Source organism: Bufo gargarizans, unplaced genomic scaffold, assembly GCF_014858855.1.
Source record: "Bufo gargarizans isolate SCDJY-AF-19 unplaced genomic scaffold, ASM1485885v1 fragScaff_scaffold_796_pilon:::fragment_2:::debris, whole genome shotgun sequence".
Lineage (NCBI taxonomy): Eukaryota > Metazoa > Chordata > Amphibia > Anura > Bufonidae > Bufo > Bufo gargarizans.
In genome coordinates this window covers 86,553-111,283 of record NW_025334189.1, presented here as the reverse complement: position 1 = coordinate 111,283, position 24,731 = coordinate 86,553, and the positions used below count along the sequence as shown (strand labels likewise).

At 44.8% G+C, this 24,731-nt stretch overlaps 1 protein-coding gene across 1 annotated transcript in view; it reads right to left on the bottom strand.

Moving 5' to 3' along the window:
• The window catches only part of MANEA (mannosidase endo-alpha), a 31,815-nt gene extending 14,077 nt beyond the window's left edge, over window positions 1–17,738 (bottom strand). Inside the window, exon 1 of the mRNA XM_044273611.1 lies at window positions 17,664–17,738. The gene's annotated coding sequence lies outside the window, so the exon portion shown is untranslated. The remainder of the gene's footprint in view (window positions 1–17,663) is intronic.
• Between the last annotated feature and the right edge of the window lie 6,993 nt (window positions 17,739–24,731).

The following is a 24,731-nucleotide window of genomic DNA, read 5'->3' as shown; positions in this document are numbered from 1 at the left end:
GCATTCCGCATCACGGATGCGGACGCTTTCACTTTAATGGGTCCGCCAAATCCGGAGATGCGGAATGGTGCGGAACGGAAGCACAGAACGGAACCCTACGGAGAGGTTCCATGGGGTTTCATCCCGTACTTTCGTTCCGAAAAAAGATAGAGCATGTCCTATCTTTTTGCAGATCGTGGACCCATTAAAGTGAATGGGTCCGTGATCCACTGCGGCTGCCCCATGGTCAGTGTTCTTGCATTGCGGCCCGCAGCACGGCCACGGGGTTCGTGTGCAGGAGGCCTAAGGCATATTGGTACACCATAGACTTTTCCAGGGTGCAAGTGCCCACAGAGAGGGATCTGAGTGCCGCCTCTGGCACCCGTGCCATAGGTTCGCCATCACTGTTCTAGGGAAATCATGTTTTAAAATAAATGTCCCTTCCTGGATCCTCCCACTGCCCTATCTTCAGCAGAAGATCAGCACACAAAGGAGAAGGCAGCAGCTTCTGCCCAACTACCTCTCTGTGCTAGAAGAGCTTAGAAGAACTTCTTTCTTTCCTTCAAGGAATGTATAAAATACATTCGCATATTAAATACAGAGGAGTCGGGGAGTCGGAGTCGGGGAGTCGGAGTCGGAAGTACAAAAAACTGAGGAGTCGGAGTCGGAGCATTTATCTACCGACTCCACAGCCCTGGTTAAAACTCAGCACCATTTTCTATATTTCATTAGGTATGCCCCCTTATTTAAGTCTTGTGCTGTCCACAAGACGGAGGGTCATGTGACCAAGCAAATAACCTCCATGCCATGTGTTCAAATACTGTAGCTGCCATGTGCACTTGCACTGTTGGGAGTTTAGTGCAGATACAGTGTGTCAGAATGGAGGAGGCATCACATGGACAAGATCTGCCTAGTCACATGACCCTCTATCAGCGGCCATTTTATGGACAAGTCCTCTGGACAGCACAAAAGACTTGGCAAACAAGGGGGCATACCTTATGAAATATAGAAAATGTTATATACAAGTAGTCAGAGAGTGCCAGGATAAAGCCTGCTTCCAGAAAAATTCCTACAGCACTGCTTACTGCACCAAAATGCCTCCTTCCTCTGGCAAGACAGGACTTTTCCACACAAGTCACAGGGGCTCGATAAGAGGAATTGGCAAGTAGTGAAGAGGAAACAGAGGACCAGCGTCTGAAGCTATGGCACCTCTGAATAAGCTTTCTATCTTCAGTGTAACCATATAATACCGGGTATTGCGCTTGTTATTGTATCGCACCATACGTGTCTCTGCACTGTCCTACCTCTTTCATGCTTCCATGTGTCTGTACACTCCACTCCATGTATTATAATGTATGTATATTATTATGGCTTATTTTGGAAATTTCTCAGTACAAACAGATTTGTGGAACAAGGGCCGGGCAATGAATGGGTACGAGCAGCTTTCTGCAGGGATACCAAATCCATGTCAGCAGCTTGGTCAGGATGGGACACTACAGACTGCACTGCGTCCTTACTGGGAGCCGGGATATAACTAAGAGGAGACAAAATATTCTACTCTAAAGAAACAAGGCTGCTAACCATTATTACATGAACACGTGGTAACAGCTGTTATCATAGTAAAATACTCACCTAAGGCCTCGTTCACATCACCATTTCTCCTTTCCGTTCTCCGGGTCCATTGAGGAGCAGGAGAACGGAAAGGACGGATTCTGCAGATAACGTAGACCTAACTGAGCGTAACGGAGCCTAAAGACCCCATGTACAATGATGGGGTCCGTTTGGTGTCCGCTCAGAACATGATTTTTGAGCGGAGACGAAAGTCTTGTGCTGTCCACACAGAGGTCCTGTCCATAATATGGCTGCTGATGGAGGGTCATGTGACCAAGCAAATCACCTGTCATGCGTTACGCTCAGTTAGGTCTCAGTTATCTGCAGAGTCCGTCCTTTCCGTTCTCCTGCTCCTCAAGGGAGCCGGAGAACGGAAAGGAGAAACGGTGATGAGCTCCCTTGCTATAAACATCCGGTTTGACTTCGCCACAGCCAATGTGTGGCTGCAACAGAGATCGGATCCCCTTACGCCATGCGACCATCTGTTATGACGTAAGGGAAGCCGGTCACCGCTGCGGCCAGTGATTGGCTGTGGTGATGTCAAACTGAATTTTTACAGCATAGGAGCCCAGTGGAGCATCACAGGCTGGAAGGAGGAGCGAGGAACCAGTACTGGGAAGCAGGCAAGTAAGATTCCCTATACAAGTCCAGCCAAGTAGAAGGGTTACCAAAATCCCCCACCCCCATTCTTGCACAGCCCCTTTAAAAGATTTCCCAACTTTTTTTTTTACTTTTTTTTATTTCAACCTCAGCCTGCTGTACCTGTGGAAGAAATCATACTCACCTGCTCCCCAATGTTCTGGTTCAACTCACTCGGTTTCCGATCCCAGTCTGTAAACCTTAGGACATACAGGGTCACGTGTGTTACTACAGCTGATGACTGGTCGCATAGGTCATGTGTCTCCAAGTGGCAAGTGACCCAGCAGTGACACTCTTCTTGTGGACACGTTACTAGTGAGGCCAGTCATTGGCTGTGGCAGTGCATGTGACACCAGTTGTCCACAGGTATACAGTTAGGAACTGGAAGAACAATGAAGGAAGCCAAGGAGCTGGAAGAGAATGGACTTCTCCATAGGTACTGTACATGCTCGGCTGTTTTAGAAACTCTTACAGAAGTGACCGGATAGAGCCATTGTGGGAGTATTTGAAGAAACATGAAGAGCATCTGGGACAAATGTAAAGTTATGCATCTTGGAAGTAATAATCTCTGTGCTTCATATGTCCTAGGTGATGTAGCACTGGGAAAGTCACTTATAGAGAAGGATTTGAGTGTCCTTGTGGATGGTAGATTCAATTACAGCATATTGTCAATCAGCTGCTTCTAAGGCCACCAGGATATTGTCATGCATTAAACGAGGGATGGACTCGCAGGGGAGGGATGTAATACTACCACTTTACAAAGCGCTGGTGCGACCTCATCTGGAATATGCAGTTCATTTCTGGGCACCAGTCCATAGAGAGGACGCACTACAGCTGGAAAAAGTACAGAGGAGAACAACTAAAATGATAGGGGAATGGAGGGTCTTAGTTATGAAGAAAGATTAAAAGAGTTGAATTTATTTAGTCTTGAGAAGAGACGTCTAAGGGAGGACATGATTAACCTATACCAGCAGATAAATGGGCCATACAAAAAATACGGCGAAAAGCTGTTCCATGTAAAATGTGCTCAAAAGACAAGGGGGCACTGCCTCCGACTGGAGAAGAAAAAGTTCATTCTCCAAAGCGTCAAAGCTTCTTTACTGTAAGAACTGTGAAGCTGTGGAATAGACTTCCTCAGGACGTGGTCACAGCAGGAACAGTGGACAGTTTCAAAAGGGTTTAGACGAATTTGTAAAAGTAAAAAACATAAATGCTTATGAAAACGTGTAGAAATCTGAGTCTCACTTCCTTTTGGGATTCGCGTCCCCACCTATCCCTTGGTTGAACTTGACAGACGTATGTCTTTTTTCATTTGTATTAACTATGTAACCTGAGAGACCCGCTCTTTGCATGGCATACTAAAGGAAGAATAATGACAGGTTGCTGCTATTATTCTGGCAGGAGTCATTATGTACTGTACATGGACTCCAGGCCAGGACACCACCTACCAATAACTAGTTCATGTGTGCACGCTAGAAAGTACAAAGGGCTTTTAATTCTCCCATTACAATAATTAAAGTATTTAAATATTTTTCATGAATCCTTTACGAGTAGTTTTTCTCTTCAAACAATATGTAATGCACGTGAGTAACTTTGCTTTGAGTAGGCTTTTGACACCTCTTTTCACAGAATATGTCACTAAGTGCATTAAGACTTGAGAAAAGGGGAAGACGAGGGGTTTGCTGAAATCACTCTATTGTAGATCCTGCGGCACATTCCGGTAATGGATTATGCTATTTCTAGATTGCTGAAAATTACCTGGAGGGATAACATGCCATGCCTCTCAGGGTGCCGCGCTGCCAGTGCCAGCTTCATGCGTATGTGAGTGCTTGGGGCAGAGTGATTAGCTCCAGCTAGTATTCCCTGTATGCAAGGAAAGGCATGTAGAATAACCCACATGGCCATGGTCCGGATCCCATTGTGCCCACCAACACAGCATGCCCCATGGCAGCTCTATTGGCTTCTATGGCAGCGATATCAGCCCCAACTATGTAAAATTGGATTTACTGATCTATTACAATCATACACGGCCAGAAATGTGTTTACTGCCTCCACATTGTGTTTGGAAATGGAGAATTTTATGAACTGAACATACAATAGATCTATTTTCTGTAATAACTGAAGACAGCGGGTAGATTTACTATTCATATATCATTAAAAACAGTGTAAGGCCTTGTTCAAAATTAAGAAAACGTACCCATTCATTTTAATGTGTCTGTTGACATATCAGTATTCTTTTATTGACCATGGGACAGTGAAAAAAATAATCTGAGAAATGCACTACTTTGGTCTGTGAAGCGGACCAAAAAAGCCCATTATAGTCATGGGTCCTTGAAAAACCACGGATGGCATCCATGTTGCATCCGTGTTTGGTCTGTTTTTCATTGGCCACTAATAGGAAACACTCTCATCTGAGCAGTGTATGGGAATACGTACACAAGGACCAAACACGTATATCTTCACGGATAAAAAAAATGGACTGATTTTTTTCACGGATGCCAAATGTACACAGAAATGTGAACGAGGCCTAAGGCTAAAAAAATCAAAACGCAAATCAGACAGCTCGCGATCCTCCAATTACGTTGCACGGGAAGGGGCAACCCCCATCAAATAATTCAAAGAGTAATCCCAGCAGACGTGTTGATTTTTCAATCCATGATATTCTTTTATGCCATATAATAAAGTAGATATACAGGACGCGTTTCGGCCCGTCCAGCCTTCTTCAACTGCATGATACTGAATAACAGCATATACATTTATATAAACACCTAATCCCCATCACTTAATCATGAGATCATCAATTAGAAAATCTGAAAATGACTTAAACGTGTCATCACTTAAACATATAATTGACTGCATTTATCCTACTATGACTCAGTCCATCCGAAGGGAAATAAGATCCTACAATATCAAGTTCTTGGTACCGTGGTCTGTAAGAAAATGCATCCAAATTAAAAACATATATCAGATTAAAATGACATTACCTCATAGTCCCTATTTAGGCCTCTTGGTTGCAAAGTATCCAAAGTGTGGATCCAGAAGGCTTCTCTTCTAAGCAGAAGCTTCTTTAAATCACCTCCCCTTCTTGGCTGATGTACCCGTTCTATCACCTGATATTTTAACTGAGCAAATGAATGTTTTTGAGTGTGGAAATGGTGCAGGATCGGTAGTAGCTGATTTTTCTTACGTATATTGGATTTGTGTTTACTGATACGGTCTTTTACCATCTGCATTGTTTCCCCTATGTACAGCAGGCCACAGGGGCATTTTATCAAATAAATCACATTTTGGGTATCGCATGTGTAGCAACCCTTGATCTTATGTGGATGATAAAAGTATTGGCCCTTTTGTACATTACATTGCATACAGTGCAGACAGGGAAATGTTCCACTTTTTTGACATCTTAGGGTTTGCTGTATTCCTTTTTTGTACTACCTATATTCGCACGTACCAACTGGTCCCTCAAATTGGGGCTACGCTTGTTACAAATAAGTGGTGGATTTTTAATTTCTTCCACCATTGGATATGATTTGCCTAAAAGGTGCCAGTGTTTATGTACAATATTGTTGAAATGGTGATTGTAAGGCTGGTACTTATGTACAAATGCTATTCGATTGTTCTTTTTATTCTTTACATTGGGAACCGACTGATCCTTCATATTATTTCCAGCCTCTGACAGCACTTTCTCAGGGTAACCCCTTTGTAAAAACCTGGTTTCCATTTCCTCCATCCTCACATTCTGCGTGTCGGGATCTGAGACTATCCTTTTAATCCTCATGAATGTGATTTGGGGATGGCTTTTTTAAGAGAAATCAGATGCGCACTCTGTACAAGTCGGTACATAAATATCCACCCCTCTGCTTCCTCACCATTACATCCCAAAAATGCACAGAATTCTGGTCATAAGTGATCGTGAATTTCAACTCACTCCATATGTTATTCAAATATTCGAAAAATAGCAAGAGGGGTGCGAGTGGCCCTGCCCATAAGCAAATAAAACGGCATCAATAAATCTTTTCCAGACTACTGCAGACTCTTGAAAGTACTCATAAGTATAAACATAATGCTCCTCAAAAGATGACATGAAGATATTTGCGTAGGGCAGGGCCACATTCGCGCCCATCACCGTACCCCGTTGCTGCAGGAAAACCTTTCACCAAACAAAGTAATTTTCATATAAGACCAACCTCAATAAGTCAACAAAAAATTGCTGTTCAACAGAATAATTGCTCAACTGTAACATCGATATCACCGCCTCTATACCTTTACTGTGTTCAATAGATGTGTACAGACTGACCACTTCTATAGTCACAAGCCAGCAATCTTTCGGGACATTCCCCAATTCCCTGATCACTTGTCAGAAATGTGAAGTATCCAAGAAGAAAGTGGCGTTAGTGCTTTCTCCAAAGCGATCGCTAAAGGTGACAACTCAGAATCGACCGAAGACACAATCGGTCGTCCAGGGGGGGTCTATCAAGGTTTTGTGTACCTTCGGAAGGATATAAAGCACCAGCGTCACTGGTGAACGGCTGACCAAAAAAAAAAAAAAAATCACATAACTTTTCATCAACAACTCCCCGATGTCTATAACCCATCACCACATCCATGATCTTTTTTATCTGGAATATAGGATTATGATCGAGCATCTTATAAGTGGCAGTATCCGAGAGTTGGCGGTTAAGCTCACATACATATTTCTCTTTATCCATTATTACAATGGAACCGCCTTTGTCGGCGGGTTTAATAATCAATGATGTATCACTCATCAAAGCATGTATAGCCTGTCTTTCTTCCATTGTTATATTTTGTTTTACTTGTAAGTCACCCTTTCTAGCCATCTCCAGCGTATGTTGTGTTTCCATAGTTACTAGATGTACAAAAGTTTCCACGAGATGATGGCTTTTAGGAGGGGTAAAGTTACTTTTTAATCGCAAACCCATATCTGCCAGTCTTAGCATAGTCCCTTCTCTCTATTCACCTTCATCCACAACCGATATACGTTGGGATTGTTCTTTCTCAGAGAAGTATCATGCAGTTGAGAATGGTGGAAGAATTTAAAAATCCACCACTTATTTGTAACAAGCGTAGCCCCAATTTGAGGGACCAGTTGGTATGTGCGGATATAGGTAGTACAAAAAAAGAAGGAATACAGCAAACCCTAAGATGTCAAAAAAGTGGAACATTTCCCTGTCTGCACTGTATGCAATGTAGTAATGTACAAAAGGGCCAATACTTTTATCATCCACATAAGATCAAGGGTTACTACACATGCGATACCCAAAATGTGATTTATTTGATAAAATGCCCCTGTGGCCTGCTGTACATAGGGGAAACAATGCAGATGGTAAAAGACCGTATCAGTAAACACAAATCCAATATACGTAAGAAAAATCAGCTACTACCGATCCTGCGCCATTTCCACACTCAAAAACATTCAATTGCTCAGTAAAAATATCAGGTGATAGAACGGGTATCAGCCAAGAAGGGGAGGTGACTTAAAGAAGCTTCTGCTTAGAAGAGAAGCCTTCTGGATCCACACTTTGGATACTTTGCAACCAAGAGGCCTAAATAGGGACTATGAGGTAATGTCATTTTAATCTGATATATGTTTTTAATTTGGATGCATTTTCTTACAGACCACGGTACCAAGAACTTGATATTGTAGGATCTTATTTCCCTTCGGATGGACTGAGTCATAGTAGGATAAATGCAGTCAATTATATGTTTAAGCGATGACACGTTTAAGTCATTTTCTGATTAATTGGTTTCTATAGAGAAGCAGAGAGGTGGCGGGCATGCGTGAATATGCTCGCTTCCATGGTACCGGCCACCACAGCCCAGATCAAGGAACGGAGGACACTGCGCAAGCGCGGCTACAGCTGTAGCACTGCTGCGGTGGCCGTAACTCCTGACAGCGAGCAATAAACAAAGGGGAAGAAGAATTAGGAATAGGGAGAGAAGGAGGCCATACCGTTCACAACATGGTTTATTATTATGCAGAAGGAACAAAATGAAAGCAACTGGTGAATAAAACTGGAGAAACCCTTGATGCGCCACACTGCACCAAACTTGTGGAAATTTGCACCATTTTCTAGACAGATTCTAGGCACAAACGCATTAGTAAATCCATTATGGATGAGTTTATGGCACCAATTACAGCAAAAGTCACCAAAAATCCAACCCTGTTAGATTTGTGGTTGCAGGTTCTGTAACCTCTCTGCAATGTTTTTTTTTTTTACAGTCAATCTCTAAAATAGTCACACGCGATTTTTTTCCCACGTGATTTGTCTGAGACAGGATGCAAATAACACGTGACTGTGTAGAACCTAAGGCCTCGTTCACATTTACGTTTTTCACAGACGTGTGGTATCTGCATTTTCTGTGGAAAGCATGCTTACCCATTGATTTAGATATTACCAACCTGTGAATGTCCAGAAAGGGAATGGATATAAATGTAGAAAAAGGGTCCATTCATTTGTCCGTAGTTCTGGGTCCACATCCTTTCTGCAATTTTGCGGAACGGGTGCACACCCATTCATTTCAATGGGGCCGCAAAAGATGCGGACAACACACTGTGTGCTGCCCGCATCTGTAATTCCGCTCCACGGCCCAGCAAAAAAGATAGAGCATGTCCTATTCTTGTCCGCAATTGAGGTTGAGAATAGGCTTTTCTATCATGGGGCCGGTCATGTGCGGTCCGTAAAATGCGTAACACACACAGCCGGAATCTGTGTTTTGTGGATCTGCAATTTGCGGGCCACTAAACAGTTACGGACGTGTGAATGGAGCCTAATCAGCTTATAACATAGCTACTTTCCAGAATTTGGAGCAAAAACAATGGAAATGACCGTTCCGCAAAAAGACAGTACATGTCCTATTGTAATCCGCATTATGGACAAGAAAAAAAACGGGGGCCAGACGTTCCAGTCCGCAAAATACGGAACTCACAAGGCCGGTATCTGTGTTTTGCAGATCTGCAATTTGCAGACCGCAAAACAGGCAACGGTCATGTGCACAAGCCCGTATTGTGATGGCTGTACAGATCAATCAGCCTCAGGATGGGCAGCGGTAGGACCCCCACCGGTCTAACAGTTATCCCCCCATAACCAGAATACCTTTTGAGTGTGAAGACTGTTTTGCTTCAAACACACTGAAAACTTTTATTTTTATTTTTTTTGCATATCATTGTATTGAAACAAGCTGTTCATAATACAGCTGGGACTCGGAACACGTGCCAAATGGACTGTTCTTTGACATACATTTGCCCATGAAAGTCTATGGCAAAGTCAGCATATATGATAGCACTAGCAGAAGAACCAGCTTGGCACGGGTATATTTCATCTATTTCATTTGATGTTTGTGTGGGTCGTTAAAAGATATCGACAGTATCCACTATAACAGTGACATCTACAGTACCCCTCCCCTTTAACAGTGACCTCCACAGCGGCCGCCCCTTTGTTAGTGACCTCCAAAGAACCCCATCTCGTTAACAGTGATTTCCACAATGACCCGCCCCCTTAACAGTGACCTCAACAAAGCTCAGTTCCCTTAAAATGTAACCTCCACAACACCCACCCCCTTAACAGTGACCTCTACAGCACCCCGGCCCTTAACACTGACCTCCATAGCAGACCGTCCCCTTAACTGAGACCTCCACAGTTCCCTGTCCCCTTAACAGAGACCCCCACAGCGCCCGCCACTTTAACAGTGACCTCCACAGCATACCGACCCCTAATCAGTGACCTCCACAGCAGCCTGCCCCTTTAACAGTGACCTTGACAGTATCCCACCCCTTAACAGTGACCTCCACAGCATACCGACCCCTAATCAGTGACCTCCACAGCAGCCTGCCCCTTTAACAGTGACCTTGACAGTATCCCACCCCTTAACAGTGACCTCCACATCAGCCGGCCCTTTAACAGTGACCTCCACAGCGGCTGCCCCTTTATTAGTGACCTCCACAGTACCCCATCTCCTTAACAGTGATTTCCACAACACCCCGTCCCCTTAACAGTGGCCTCTACAGCACCCCGCCCCTAAACACTGACCTCCATAGCGGACCGTCCCCTTAACTGTGACCTCCACAGTTCCCCGGACCGCCCCCTTAACTGTGACCTCCACAGTTCCCTGTCCCTTTAACAGAGACCTCCACAGCGCCCGCCCCTTTAACAGTGACCTCCACAGCATACCGACCCCTTATCAGTGACCTTCACAGCAGCCCGCCCCTTTAACAGTGACCTCCACAGCGGCTGCCCCTTTATTAGTGACCTCCACAGTACCTCATCTCATTAACAGTGATTTCCACCACACTCCGTCCCCTTAACAGTGGCCTCTACAGCAATCTGCCCCTTAACACTGACCTACATAGCGGACCGCCCCCTTAACTGTGACCTCCACAGCAGCATGCCCCTAGGGTGGCCAGAGGTCTGGTTTTAGGCCAGACAGTCTGGCTTTCAGTCTCCCTGTCCTCCTTCTGGCGCAGGGCCTAGACGAACACAGGGATGTTTTTTTGAACAACTCACTCTCAGACAGCAGCACTGTGCTGTCTGAGCGTGAGCTGCAGGGAGAAAGTCACCCTCCCTCAAACCCCTGCAGCTGACAGAAGTAGATTTTTACCTTCATTTTTTCAATCCCCGTCGGCTGCGGAGTGGGAAAGGGCATGGCTTAGTGGGACCTGGTGGCGGAGTTCTTAACCCCTTAAGGACTTAGGACATACCGGTACGGTATGTTTTCAAGTCCTTAACCACCTCCCGACCGCCTAACGCACCGATGCGTCCGGGAGGTGGTTGATTTGTTCCTCCTGGACGCATCGGCGCGTCATCTCGCGGGCCGGCATTTCGCAGCAGAGTATTTCGTCAGCAGCCTGCCGGCCACGATTATTGGCTGGCAGGTTGCTGATTTTTAAAAAATCCAATCAGCAGCCATTTAACCCCACATATTAGTAAATATGATGGGGTTATATGGCTGCTGTGCTCCTCTGCTCCTTCTTTTGGTCGGTTGGTTCCAGCAGAGGAGCACACATCACTGTGAGTACCCACTACACCACACTTAGCCCCCAGATCACCCCAATTAACCCTTTGATCACCCCTTTCAATCACTAGTGAAAGGAAAAAAGTGATCAGTGCAAACTGTCACTTTTTTTTTTCACTGGTATTGACCGTTAGGTTTCAGTATAGTTTAGGCCCCTTGGTTAGGTAGTTTAGGGATCAGTTAGCGCCCAGCCCACCGCACCGCAGTCCGTTATTCGCTGATTAGCGTATCGCTAATCAGCATTTGTTCTTTTATAGTATCTGGAAGTGATCAAAACTGATCACGGTCAGATCTATAATAGTACTAGTGTCACTTTAGTTCTCCCTCCACCCAAAACGCAGTGTTTGCCCGATCAGGCCTGATCGGTCGCCCACACGTGCGTTCGCCCACGCCCGCCCCTCCGCAGTGACAAAAAAAAAATTTTTTTTGATCGCTGCACATTCACTTTACACGCACTGCGGCGATAAAAAAATCAGTTTTGATATTTTTTATCAACCGCAGCAGCCTCCGGTACTTCGCTAGCCTCCCATTTGTAAGACAGGCTTGCTTTTTTTTTCTTGGGTAGTCTCAGGGAATACCCCTAAATTTAGTTGCCCACATGTCTAACAGGGGGTATTCCTCTGAAGAGGCCTACAGGCTTCTGACCCAGTCGGATGAGGAGTGAGAACCCTCATCTGATGAATCCAGCGGGTCAGAATACGAACCTGTAGAAAGCAGTGGCTCTCTGACCCAAAGTTCGGACGAGGAGGCTGAGGTCCCTGATAGCAGCAGGCGTACCCGGCCCCGTGTCGCTAGACCGCAGGTTGCGCAGGATCCGCTTCAAGAGCAGCAGAGTGGGGCTGGTGCTGTCGGATTACGTGGTGAGGCATACACCAGCAGCCCAGCCCTTCCTGGACCTAGTACCAGCACTGCCGTAGAACATGGTGAAGTAGCGAGCACCAGAAGGGCAGTTGAAGCTGGTACGGTGGCACGTGCAGTAGTGACCCCGTCGCAGCCACCGCAAAGACGTGCCCGTAGAGCCCCTAGAATCCCAGAGGTGCTGGCAAACCCTGATTGGCAGTCCCCAACTTCAGCCGCACCTGTAGTTCCCCCTTTCACCGCCCAGTCTGGAGTTCGGGTTGAGACAGCTCAGATCGGTTCGGCCCTGGGATTTTTTGAGCTGTTCTTGACTGCGGAGCTCTTAGACTTAGTTGTGGCAGAGACAAACCGGTATGCCACACAATTTATAACCGCTAACCCGGGAAGCTTTTATGCCCAGCCTTTCCGGTGCAAACCAGTCCAAGTTTCCGAAATTAAAACTTTTCTGGGCCTCCTCCTCAACATGGGCCTGACAAAAAAGCATGAATTGCGGTCATATTGGTCCACGAACCCAATTCATCACATGCCCATGTTCTCTGCTGCTATGTCCAGGACACGATTTGAGACCATCCTGCGTTTCCTGCACTTTAGTGATAACAGCACCTCCCGTCCCAGAGGCCACCCTGCTTTTGACCGGCTCCACAAAATTCGGCCCCTCATAGACCATTTCAACCTGAAATTTGCAGATATGTATACCCCAGAGCAAAACATCTGCGTAGACGAGTCCCTTATACATTTTACCGGGCGCCTTGGCTTCAAACAATACATCCCAAGCAAGCGCGCCCGGTATGGGGTCAAATTGTATAAGCTCTGTGAAAGGGCCACAGGCTATACACACAAATTTCGTGTCTATGAGGGAAAAGATCAGACCCTGGAGCCGGTCGGTTGCCCTGACTACCTGGGGAGCAGTGGGAAGATAGTCTGGGACTTGGTGTCACCCTTATTCGGCAAGGGGTACCATCTTTATGTGGACAATTTCAACACAAGTGTGGCCCTCTTTAGGCATTTGTTTCTAGAACGGATTGGCGCCTGTGGTACCGCGCGAACTAGTCGCGCGGGCTTCCCTCAACGGCTCGTTAGCACCCGTCTTGCAAGGGGGCAGAGGGCCGCACTGTGTAACGAAGAACTGCTCGCGGTGAAATGGAGAGACAAGCGTGACGTTTACATGCTCTCCTCCATTCACGCAGACACGACAATACTAATTGAGCGAGCAACCCGTGTCATTGAAAAGCCCCTCTCAGTCCACGACTATAACCTTCACATGGGAGGGGTGGACTTCAATGACCAGATGTTGTCTCCGTATTTAGTTTCCCGCAGAACCAGACGCTGGTATAAGAAGGTGTCTGTATATTTAATTCAATTGGCTCTGTACAATAGTTTTGTTCTCTACAGTAAGGCTGGGAGAACTGGATCCTTCCTCAAATTTCAGGAAGAGATCATCGAGATCCTCCTGTATCCAGGAGGTTCCGTGGCCCCATCCACCAGTGTAGTTAGCCGTCTACACGAGCGACATTTCCCCAATGTCGTTGCTGGTACCTCAACCCACCCGTCACCCCGAAAAAGATGTCGTGTCTGTAGCAGGAGTGGAATAAGGCGTGACACCCGCTATTTCTGTCCTGACTGTCCTGACCACCCTGCCCTATGCTTAGGGGAGTGTTTCCGAAAGTACTACACACAGGTACACCTAGCATAGGGATCATCTCACCAGGATAGGCACACAGGGCTATTAGGGCCCATTCACTCACAGCTGCTGCAAACGTCTCCTTTCACATGGGACAAAGTGCATAACGCACTTCGCCACATCTTTGGGCGATTTGCGCTTTGCACATTGACCCATGGGGAAGGAGAGGTTTGTTCTATAAAGGTAAAAAAAAAAAAAAAAAAAAAACACCAGTAAGCAAACACGTTAATGTTTAGTTCAAAAAGTTAAAGTTTACATGTTCTGTTCCAAAGTTAATAAAATTATTGCGTTGTGGCCTGGTTTTTTCTTTTCTTTTTTTTAGTTTTTTTACCTTCCAGGTGGACCAACCGATCTACTAGCTGCAGCACCGATGTGCATTCTGACAGAAGCATTGCGCTGCTGTCAGATTACACGCAAGTCAGTGTATGCGGCGCTGCAAGACGGGATTTTCTCCTCTGCAGTGACAGATACGTTTGCCGAGGCATACGAGCTGAGGAGGAGGCGGCGTTCCTATGCTTTGGCAAACACTTTGTATATATATATATATATATATATATATATATAAAAAAAAAATCCCGGCAATGATTTATTCATCCACATCGATTGATGCGAATGGAGAAATCTGGTTTGCCAGGGCATACGAGCTAAGTGGGTATGGATGTAGGGCGGAGCTCCTATGTCCTGGCAGACGCCTTTCCCCTCCATTTTTTTTTTTGGGCAGAGATTTTTTTCATCCACATTGATCGATGCGAATGAAGAAATCTGTGCCGTTCATTTTTTTCTTTCAGCCTAGAGGCTGAACGGAAAAAAAAATCTCATTACCTGTATGCTCAATATAAGGAGAATAGCAGAAACTCCTAATGCTGGCCATACATGTAATGATTGCGGAGACCCTCAAATGCCAGGGCAGTACAAATACCCCACATGTGACCCCATTTCGGAAAGAAGACACCCCAAGGTATTTGCTGAGGGGCATATTGAGTCCATGAAAGATTGAAATTTTTGTCCTAAGTTAGCGGAAAGTGAGACTTTGTGAGAAAAAAAGAAATATCAATTTCCACTAACTTATGCGAAAAAAAAAAAAATTCTATGAACTTGCCAGGCCCCTCATTGGATACCTTGGGGTGTCTTCTTTCCAAAGTGGGGTCACATGTGGGGTATTTATACTGCCCTGGCTTTTTAGGGGCCCGAAAGCGTGAGAAGAAGTCTGGGATCCAAATGTCTAAAAATGCCCTCCTAAAAGGAATTTGGGCACCTTTGCAGCCTAGATGCGCAAAGTGTCACACATCTGGTATCGCCGTACTCAGGAGAAGTTGGGGAATGTGTTTTGGGGTGTCATTTTACATATACCCATGCTGGGTGAGAAAAATATCTTGGTCAAATGCCAACTTTGTATAAAAAAATAGGAAAAGTTGTCTTTTGCCAAGATATTTCTCTCACCCAGCATGGGTATATGTAAAATGACACCCCAAAACACATTCCCCAACTTCTCCTGAGTACGGCGATACCAGATGTGTCACACTTTTTTGCTGCCAAGGTGGGCAAAGGGGCACATATTCCAAAGTGCACCTTTCGGATTTCACCGGTCATTTTTTACACATTTTGATTGCAAAGTTCTTCTCACACATTTGGGCCCCTAAATTGCCAGGGCAGTATAACTACGCCACGAGTGACCCCATTTTGGAAAGAAGACACCCCAAGGTATTCTGTGAGGGGCATGGTGAGTTCCTAGAATTTTTTATTTTTTGTCGCAAGTTAGTGGAATATGAGACTTTGTAAGAAAAAAATAAAAAAAAATCATCATCATTTTCCGCTAACTTGTGACAAAAAATAAAAAGTTCTATGAACTCACTATGCCCATCAGCGAATACCTTAGGGTGTCTACTTTCCGAAATGGGGTCATTTGTGGGGTTTTTCTACTGTTTGGGCATTGTAGAACCTCAGGAAACATGACAGGTGCTCAGAAAATCAGAGCTGTTTCAAAAAGCGGAAATTCACATTTTTGTACCATAGTTTGTAAACGCTATAACTTTTACCCAAACCATTTTTTTTTGTTGCCCAAACATTTTTTTTTTATCAAAGACATTTTTTTTTTATCAATGTATATATGGCTGTCGTTTTTTTTGCAAAATTTTACAGCTGAAAGTGAAAAATGTCATTTTTTTGCAAAAAAATCGTTACATTTTGATTAATAACAAAAAAAGTAAAAATGCCAGCAGCAATGAAATACCACCAAATGAAAGCTCCATTAGTGAGAAGAAAAGGAGGTAAAATTCATTTGGGTGGTAAGTTGCATGACCGAGCAATAAACGGTGAAAGGAGTGTAGTGCCGAAGTGTAAAAAGTGCTCTGGTCATGAAGGGGGTTTCAGCTAGCGGGGCTGAAGTGGTTAAGGACCCACGGGCGGTGATCGGAACCCGGTGCCTGCTCAAATCATTGAGTTTGGCTAAATGCGCTGGGGGGTCCCGTGACCACCCCGTGTCGGCGATCGCCGCAGAAATTGAAACTTGGAAATTTGCAATTTTTTACACATGGTAAATTTGGTATTTTTTTAATAAATAAAAATTCTTTTTTTTTTTACTTCATTTTACCAGTGTCATGAAGTACAATATGTGACGAAAAAACAATCTCAGAATGGCCTGGATAAGTCAAAGCCTTTTAAAGTGACACTGGTCAGATTTGCAAAAAATGGCCGGGTCTTTAAGGTGAAATAGGGCTGAGTCCTTAAGGGGTTAAGTCCGTTTTTTGAGGGTGGCATGAATGGCCACACTACCTGCCCCTGAACTGTGACCTCCACAAACTCTGCTCTGTCATCCACAGCTCCCTGCCCCTTTAAATGTGACCTACAGCAGTGAAAAAAAAAATGGCTGGGTTGTTATGGAAACCTGGAGTAAAACTGTATGTATGTGGAGACTAATGGCCTGCAAGCTTTTATTGGCGGATAAGGGTCATGTGACCATGTGTATGGCAGTTGGGATATTAAGAGAAAGACCTGCAGGCTTCTATTGGCCAATGTAGGTCATGTGATGTGCCATATTAGCATTTGTGGGAATATCTCAGGAACGGTATATCCTAAACCTTCCCGGACACCTGATGTACCCGTGTGCCAAATTTCGTGATTGTAAATGCGCCGGTGCGGATTCCTTTAGCGGATATACACACACACATACACTCGGCTTTATGGTGCAGATCAGGCCTTACAAGTGAATATATAAATAGGTGTCATACTGTACATACCATAATAATGCATCTATGACACAAAGATGACTGCCTAGTCCCTAGACCATCTATACATACTTCAAATATGGTCTCCTGGATGTAAAGCGCTATGGAATATGGCGGCACTATATAAGAAAATAAATATATATACATACACATCTATCTTGTACATTAGAAGACAAATAGCCCCCGGTTTTACATCACACAGGATCAGGAGAACATGGACAGGTTTAACCCCTGCAGTCCTTCCAGCTCACTGAGGGAACATAAACACTGGGAGGCATGTGGATTATTAACCCTCTACAGACTTTGTACTGTCTGAAGGTGAGCTGCAGCAACCGACCGAGGCTTCTCTCACCCCCAGTCAGTCACTAGAGCCGCAGACATGGCTCCCTGAGGGGGAGAGAGCGCCCCGGTTGCCCCCAGCTCACCTTCGCCGCAGAAATGTCTTATGTGGGCGTGGTTTATCAGTTGGGGGCGTGGCCGGTGAGGTCCGGCTGTCTTGCGAGAAGCCAGTGGCCACCCTACCTGTCACAGAGGTATAACCATACACACTGAGGGCAAGAGAGCACTCACCCCTCACACAAGACTTGAGGACAGAGACATATGGCACTGCAGAAGCTGCAGCTGGTCGTGTGGTACATTACCTGCCTGGCACACAGGTCTCTGCACGAGCTTCCCTCTACCTCAGTGCTGCTGAGCACAGTCTGCAGACACTTCCGGGATCAGAGTGACGCAGAGGCTGAGGGGTGGAGCCGGGGCTGTGCTGGGGGCGGAGCTGATTCCTCCATCAGACACTGGACGGCTGCAGCTCCCAGTACATAGCTGCCAGTGCCTTCACCTCATCACTACACGTGGTGATCGGCACATATACTGGAAGAGGAGGCAGATACTGAGATACTGTACATGGGTAGGTAGGTGGATATGGGATCGATTAATAGATCAATATTAGATAGAAAAATTAATATATAGATACAAATATTAGAAAGATAGATATGGGATAGATAGATTAATAGATAGCTATGAGATCGATAGATTAGATAGATCGATCTATAGATATATGATAGATAGACATATACTATAGACAGACAGATATTAGATCTGTAAGTAGATAGATATGAGACAGATAGATTAGATAACAAATAGATATGTAGATAGCCAGACTAGATAGATGGATATGATAAATAGATAGGATATATAGATATGAGACAGATAGATTAATAGGCAGATTAGATAACAGATAGGTAGATAATAGATAGATACAGTGGTGTAACTAGAGTGTTATGGGCCCCAGTGCAAACTTTGGATCGCCCCCCCCCCCCATTTTTACAAAGATGCTGCAGATTTTCTTACTAAGGGCTCTTTCCCGTGCGGCTAGTCAGCTGCGTGAATGAGGGCCTAGCCCGGCTCCGGACAGCAGAGACACGGAGCAGTAACATGACTGATAATGCTCTGTGCCTCTCTGATCTCTTTATAAAGTTGTCACCGTGATTTTGTAGCAAAACGATCATAGATAGGCAAAGAGCATTATCAATCATGTTACTTCTCCGTGCCTCTACTGTCCGGAGCGGGGCTTGGCTCTCTTTCACGCAGCGGATTACCCGCACGGGATCTGCTCGTGTTAAAGAGCCCTAAGCCCAATGCATGGCTACACTCACCCAGTCCTAATAAAATCTGGTCCTACCTTATCCAGGGTGTCACTGGTGTCCGCGTGATGTCCGCTGGATCCAGAACAAGGTCCCTGTGGTGATACAGAAAAAAAGAATAATCACACAAGGAAGGGATGGTGACTGCCCCTGTGAAATAACCAGCAGGGGGCGCTGTGCTGGCCTGGTAGACTGAGCTATGCCAATGTAGAGCAGAGTAATTTAGGACATTTCCCCTAAGTGCTACCACACAGTACTAATGCCCACATTGTGGTCCCTTTACAAAGGTTATGTCCTTCTTCTGGCCCCTTACAGCAGTTATGCCCACCTTTGTTCCTGTCACAGTAGTTATGCCCACATATGTGCCTCTCACAGTAGTTATGCCAAATATGTGCCCCCTAACAGTAGTTATACCAAATATGTGCCCCCTCACGGTATTTGACAGATATGTGCCCCTCACAGTAGTTATGCCCAGATATGTGCCCCCTCACAGTAGTTATGCCCAGATATGTGCCCCCTCACAGTAGTTATGCCCAGATATGTGCCCCCTTCACAGTAGTTATTACCAGATATGTGCCCCCTTCACAGTAGTTATTACCAGATATGTGCCCCCTCACAGTAGTTATTGCCAGATATGTGCCCCCTCATAGTAGTTATGCCCAGATATGTGCCCCTCACAGTAGTTATGCCCAGATATGTGCTCGCTCACAGTGGTTATGCCCAGATATGTGCCCCCTCACAGTAGTTATGCCCAGATATGTGCCCTCTCACAGTAGTTATGCCCAGATATGTGCCCCTCACTGTGGTTATGCCCAGATATGTGCCCGCTCACAGTAGTTATGCCAGATATGTGCCCCTCTACAGTGGTTATGCCAGATTATGTGCCTCTCACATTAGATATGCCCACATATGTGCCCCTCACAGTGGTTATGCGGTTATGCCAGATTATGTGCCGCCCTCACAGTAGTTAATATATGTGTCCCCTCATAGTTATGCCTTTATATGTGCCCCCCTCACAGTAGTTATGGCATATTAGGTCCCCCGTCAGTAGAGATGCCCACTTTTGTGCCCCCTCACTCTAGTTGTGCCAATCAAACCCCCCTTCCCCTTTGCCCCAAGTCTGCAGAGTTAGGGGGAAAAAAAAAAAAAACACACACTTACCCTCTTCCCTGATGTTGCGCTGCCACACTCACATCGTGCTGCTGCCTGTGCTGATGGCAGTTTCCCGGGCCTTCAGAGCTCCTCCCACAGCCAGCAGCGCGATGTGCGGCCTGCAGAGGGAGCGCTAGAGCTCCTGCTTCACTGATGATCTGGATACAGCCCGGCAGTGACAAGAACTGCCGGGCGGACTGTATGTGAGTGAGTGCGCGCACCCCCCCTCTTCCTCCCCCCCCCCCCCCTCTGCGCAAACCTCCCCCACCTTGCCTCATATTAAACATGTAATGGAGCGCCCTGATGGGGCCCTGGCATTGTCACTGTACTTCATGCCGGGCCCCGCCACAGCGCTTCATTACATGTTAGTACAGCGGGCCCCCGCCGGGCCCGGTCGCAGTCGCACTCCCTGCGACCACGATCGTTACACCCCTGGATAGATATATAGATAGATAGATGTGATATGGATTGATAGATACAAGAGAGAGCTGGTCTGGATTGGGAGGACTCCAGGGTCCTTCATACAGCAGCCAGACCGTATTTTATTCATAATCCAATATAACAGCCATATCTCAGGACACAGCCTCATCACATCACCCCGGCCAGGCGATTATCACACATGGCCAGGGGCGGACTGGGAACTTAAAGTAGCCCCTTGTTGTAGGTGGGTCCAAATTGACAGAAGGCAGGGCTAACACGAGTAGGCGGGGCCAGCAATACCATTTTGTGGCACAAAATACTGCCCTAGCAGAGCCAAATACCTCAGTGCAACACAATAAACTGCCACATCAAAGTCCACCCCTACACATGGCCCCACGGTCTGTCTGATCACAGATCCCAACCCTTCCAGTATATATCAGAAGCTACAATTACCACCCTCAGCTTCCTCTACTTTGTATTTTTAGAATTCCCTCTGGCTGACCAGCCCTGGTCCTTCCTTAATCATGACCCTAAAGCAATTTCTTCCTCACGTGTGGCCAAGGTTGGTGTGGTATTGAGAAATAGTGATGAGTGGCAGGGGTCATATTCGAATTCACAATATTTCGCGAATATTTTGTATATTTGCCAAATATTCGCGAATTTGAATATTCGTTATATTCTACGATTTTTTTACTTGAAAAGGTAATGATTGCGTAATATGCGAATTTTCGTAATGCAAATTTTTATCGCAAATTTTTCAATTGACGAGCAAAAACATGATTCCTCCCTGCTTCTTGCTTGTGGGCCAATGAGTCATAGCACTATATCGAATATATTTCGGTTTTTAGAATATTCGTAATATTCTAAAACAAGAATATATAGCAAAATAGCGAATATTCGAAAAAACTCGAATATAGAGCAATTTCGTTAATATAGTGCTATAATCTTCTTTATCTAATAGTTGTCATTTTTTCTCATCTGAAGTTCAGATTGGAAAAAAAAATGACAACTATTAAAAAAAAATATTATAGCACTATATTAGCTAAATTGCTCTATATTTTTTTTTTTTTTAATTTTCGTTATATTGCTATATATTCTTATTTTAGAATATTGCGAATATAAAAAATAACAAATATATTCGATATAGTGCTATATATTTGTTTTCTTAGAATATTCATAATTTTTCCCATTTAAAGTCATGATTCCTCCCTGCTTTTTGCTTGTGGGAGGAATCATGTTTTTACTCGGCAATTGAAAAATTTCGCCTTACGAAAATCCGCAATAAAAAAATCTCAAATATTCAAAATTACGAATATATATATATATATATAATATTCTAAATATTTGCGAATTTTCGAAGTACCTATATTCGCGATAAAAATTTGCAATTCGAATATTCGTGATCAACACTATTGAGAAAGAACCCTGTGCCCAATTATTTATAGGAAAGAAGGATAAGGCTAGTTAGAGGTGGCCCTCCTCATCTCATGGGCCCCATAGCAGTGGCATGGGCGGCCACCATGGCATGCAGTGATATCAACCAGTGCCCATTAAATTGTCATATAACTTACATTTCTAAATGCTAATCCCCTCTCAGCGGGGGGGGAAAGCACAAGGTAAGCATTTCAAAAATTGGGACAGAGACCAAAAGCTTGGCTAAATTATGCCCGAACTATACAAACGGAATTTACCGGATGAAGTCACTTTTACTTATATTAAAGGGCTTCTCCGGGCTCTTATTACTGATGACCTAATCAATATCAGATGGGCGGGGGTCTGACACCCGACCCCCCCGCGGATCAGCTGTATGAGGAGATGGCGGGTGCAGTGTGCACGGGCTGTATCCCTTCTCTGTTCTTGCTCTGGTGAACAGGAAGTGAGATGGCACAAGCACATTGCACGTGTCATCTCCACATACAGCTCATTGGCATGGGTGTCGGACCCCCGACGATCTGATATTGATTAGGTCATCAGTAGTAAGAGCCTGGAGAACTCCTTTTATATTACCTTGAACCTATCTACGTATAGTGTATGCCAATGTGTGTCGCTAAACACTGGAATTCCATGCCCGCTCTTTGGTATCACTGACAGACGGCCACAAATTACATAAACTATTTCTCTAATCTGCTATCATCAGCATTTTCATCTTTCTTGTCGCACATTATTTACTTGATCTGCTTCAGAGCTGGAAAATTAAATCAGGAATGGTCTGTTTAAAACACTTTGTAGTAGATTCTTAGTTAATTCCTTCACATTAAAAGTCTGAGAAGTGCTGGCTCTGATTGAGACCGTCATCGGATGTGAGCCATTGAAATGGTAATTAGGAGATGCAGCAAGGAATATCTGACACTCGAGTGAAGCCTGAATAGAAAGTAAATCGCTACATAATATTCTTTTCTTACCCAGTAAATGTATTGCAGGCAAAATTGGGATCCGGAATCAAAAAGTGAAGAACTACAAGGGTCAGACTGGCCCACTAGAGCAGCAGAGGATCATCCGGAGGACCCAAGGTCTAACGCAGTAATAAAACAGGGCCACAAAGATCAACCTGAGCTGACTTTGAAACCAGTACCCAGATCGGGAGTGGATATCACATACGCCCAGTAGGAAGATGGGCCCCTCACCATCTTATTAAGTAAGCACCCATGCACCCTAATGTCTTCTTCATTGCATGTAAGAGACTGTTAACTATTGTCATAGCTGATGCTGGTGGATTGCAGTTCACAAGAGATGGTGCACCTCACTAGAAAGAAGCTCCATGGTGAGTACCTCATTCTAAAGACTCATGCACACAACCGTATGTATTTGGTCCACAAAAAATGGATACTCAAAAAATACAGGTGATGTCTGTGTACATTCCGTATTTTGCGGAACGGAACAGCTGGCCCCTAATAGAACAGTACTATCCTTGTCCATAATGCGGACAATAGCGGGACATGTTTTATTTTTTTGTGGAATGGAAATACGGACATACGGAAACGGAATGTACACAGAGTAACTTCTGTTTTTTTGTGGACCCGTTAAAATGAATGGTTCCGCATACAGACAAAAATAATGGAATGGACACGGAAAGAAAATAAGTTTGTGTATATGAGCCCTAAAGCATTTCTTGTACAGGTGTCCTTTGCAGTCTATGTTTACCTGTGAACCAGATATCCTATGGAAAACTATTGATGATAAGTCTATGTGCACATGTTCTGTATACACAGAGAGTGGGCCCTCAGAATCATTTTCTCTGGCTGGCTCAAGGAACTTCAGGCTAATGCTAAAGCCGCCTTCCATATTTATGTCTTATGGATTTTGGTATCTATCCCAATTTAGTAAGATACACAGAAGAAAAATGATTATGCTCACTCCAAATAACAGGTGCTAGGAGATGTCTTGAGGCGGAAACAGGTCTAGCCACAATGAACAAATTCTAAACAAAAAATCCCCAGAAAGCGTGGACACGCCCCCCCCCCCCCCCCCGAGCTGCAGCAGAAAAGACACTCCCCCTGAGCTGTCCGCTTGATATAATCTTGCAGAGCAATGGGAGATCTCTGGATCCATGTGAGGTACAGGGCTGGTTCATGCTTTGTTACAAATACATTGTCATGTCCTATATGATGTCTGATTTAAAAATGTTTACATTAGTCATGGGATAACCCCTTTAAAAAGCATACCTACGTGTTTTGGACATAGTATGACTTGTCCTTAATCATGCTATTGTGGAAGGATTTTCCAATAAAGAAGTGATTTTTTACAGAGTGCTGGAGGTTTTTCATTTTACATTTGTTCATCTTTCACAATATGTCTGGGAGGATTGAGAATTTTAGCATAGTTGTAAGTTTTCGTGTAACTTTTTCCACCACAGGGAGTAATTAAAGTTGTATTGCAAGTGCAACTTTCTTACCATTCTAGTGCACCATCCAGTTACCATGTAGCTCAGGACTTAAACTGGTTGCTTGAGATTAGAAAAACATGGCTGTAGTTTACAAAAATAGTGCAACTCATGTCTATAGACTGTCTAGTTCTGCAACCACAAGTAAGCACATAGGACAGCACAGACCACTGAGAATGTCACAATGTAGGGGGAGGGGAGGAACACCAGAAGGAAAATGACCCCAAACTAGGCCTCATGGCTAGGGAAAGCGAAAGGTCACCACCTAGGAAAACCCTAAACCTAGCCCTGACTCCTGTCAGTATGAATAGACCCTGAAGGTGGGAATATTCATAAACCGTATACCTAGGTCCTAGATAGCCTGAAAAGTCCTAGGCGTAGTGACAGGGTCTGAGACCACTGGTTCCTTCCCAGATGAACGAACCATCGTCTCCCTGAGGCCTACGAAACAATGAGCAAAAGGGGAAAGCAAAATACAAATGGGAGAGCATTTATCTTCAATATAAAATTGATGAGCAGGAACTCAGAAGAGGACAACACATCAGCTCTTCAAACTCCAGGCATAGAATATCAACCGCATGGTAGAAAGTGTGAGTCAAGACTATATAGAGGAGCAG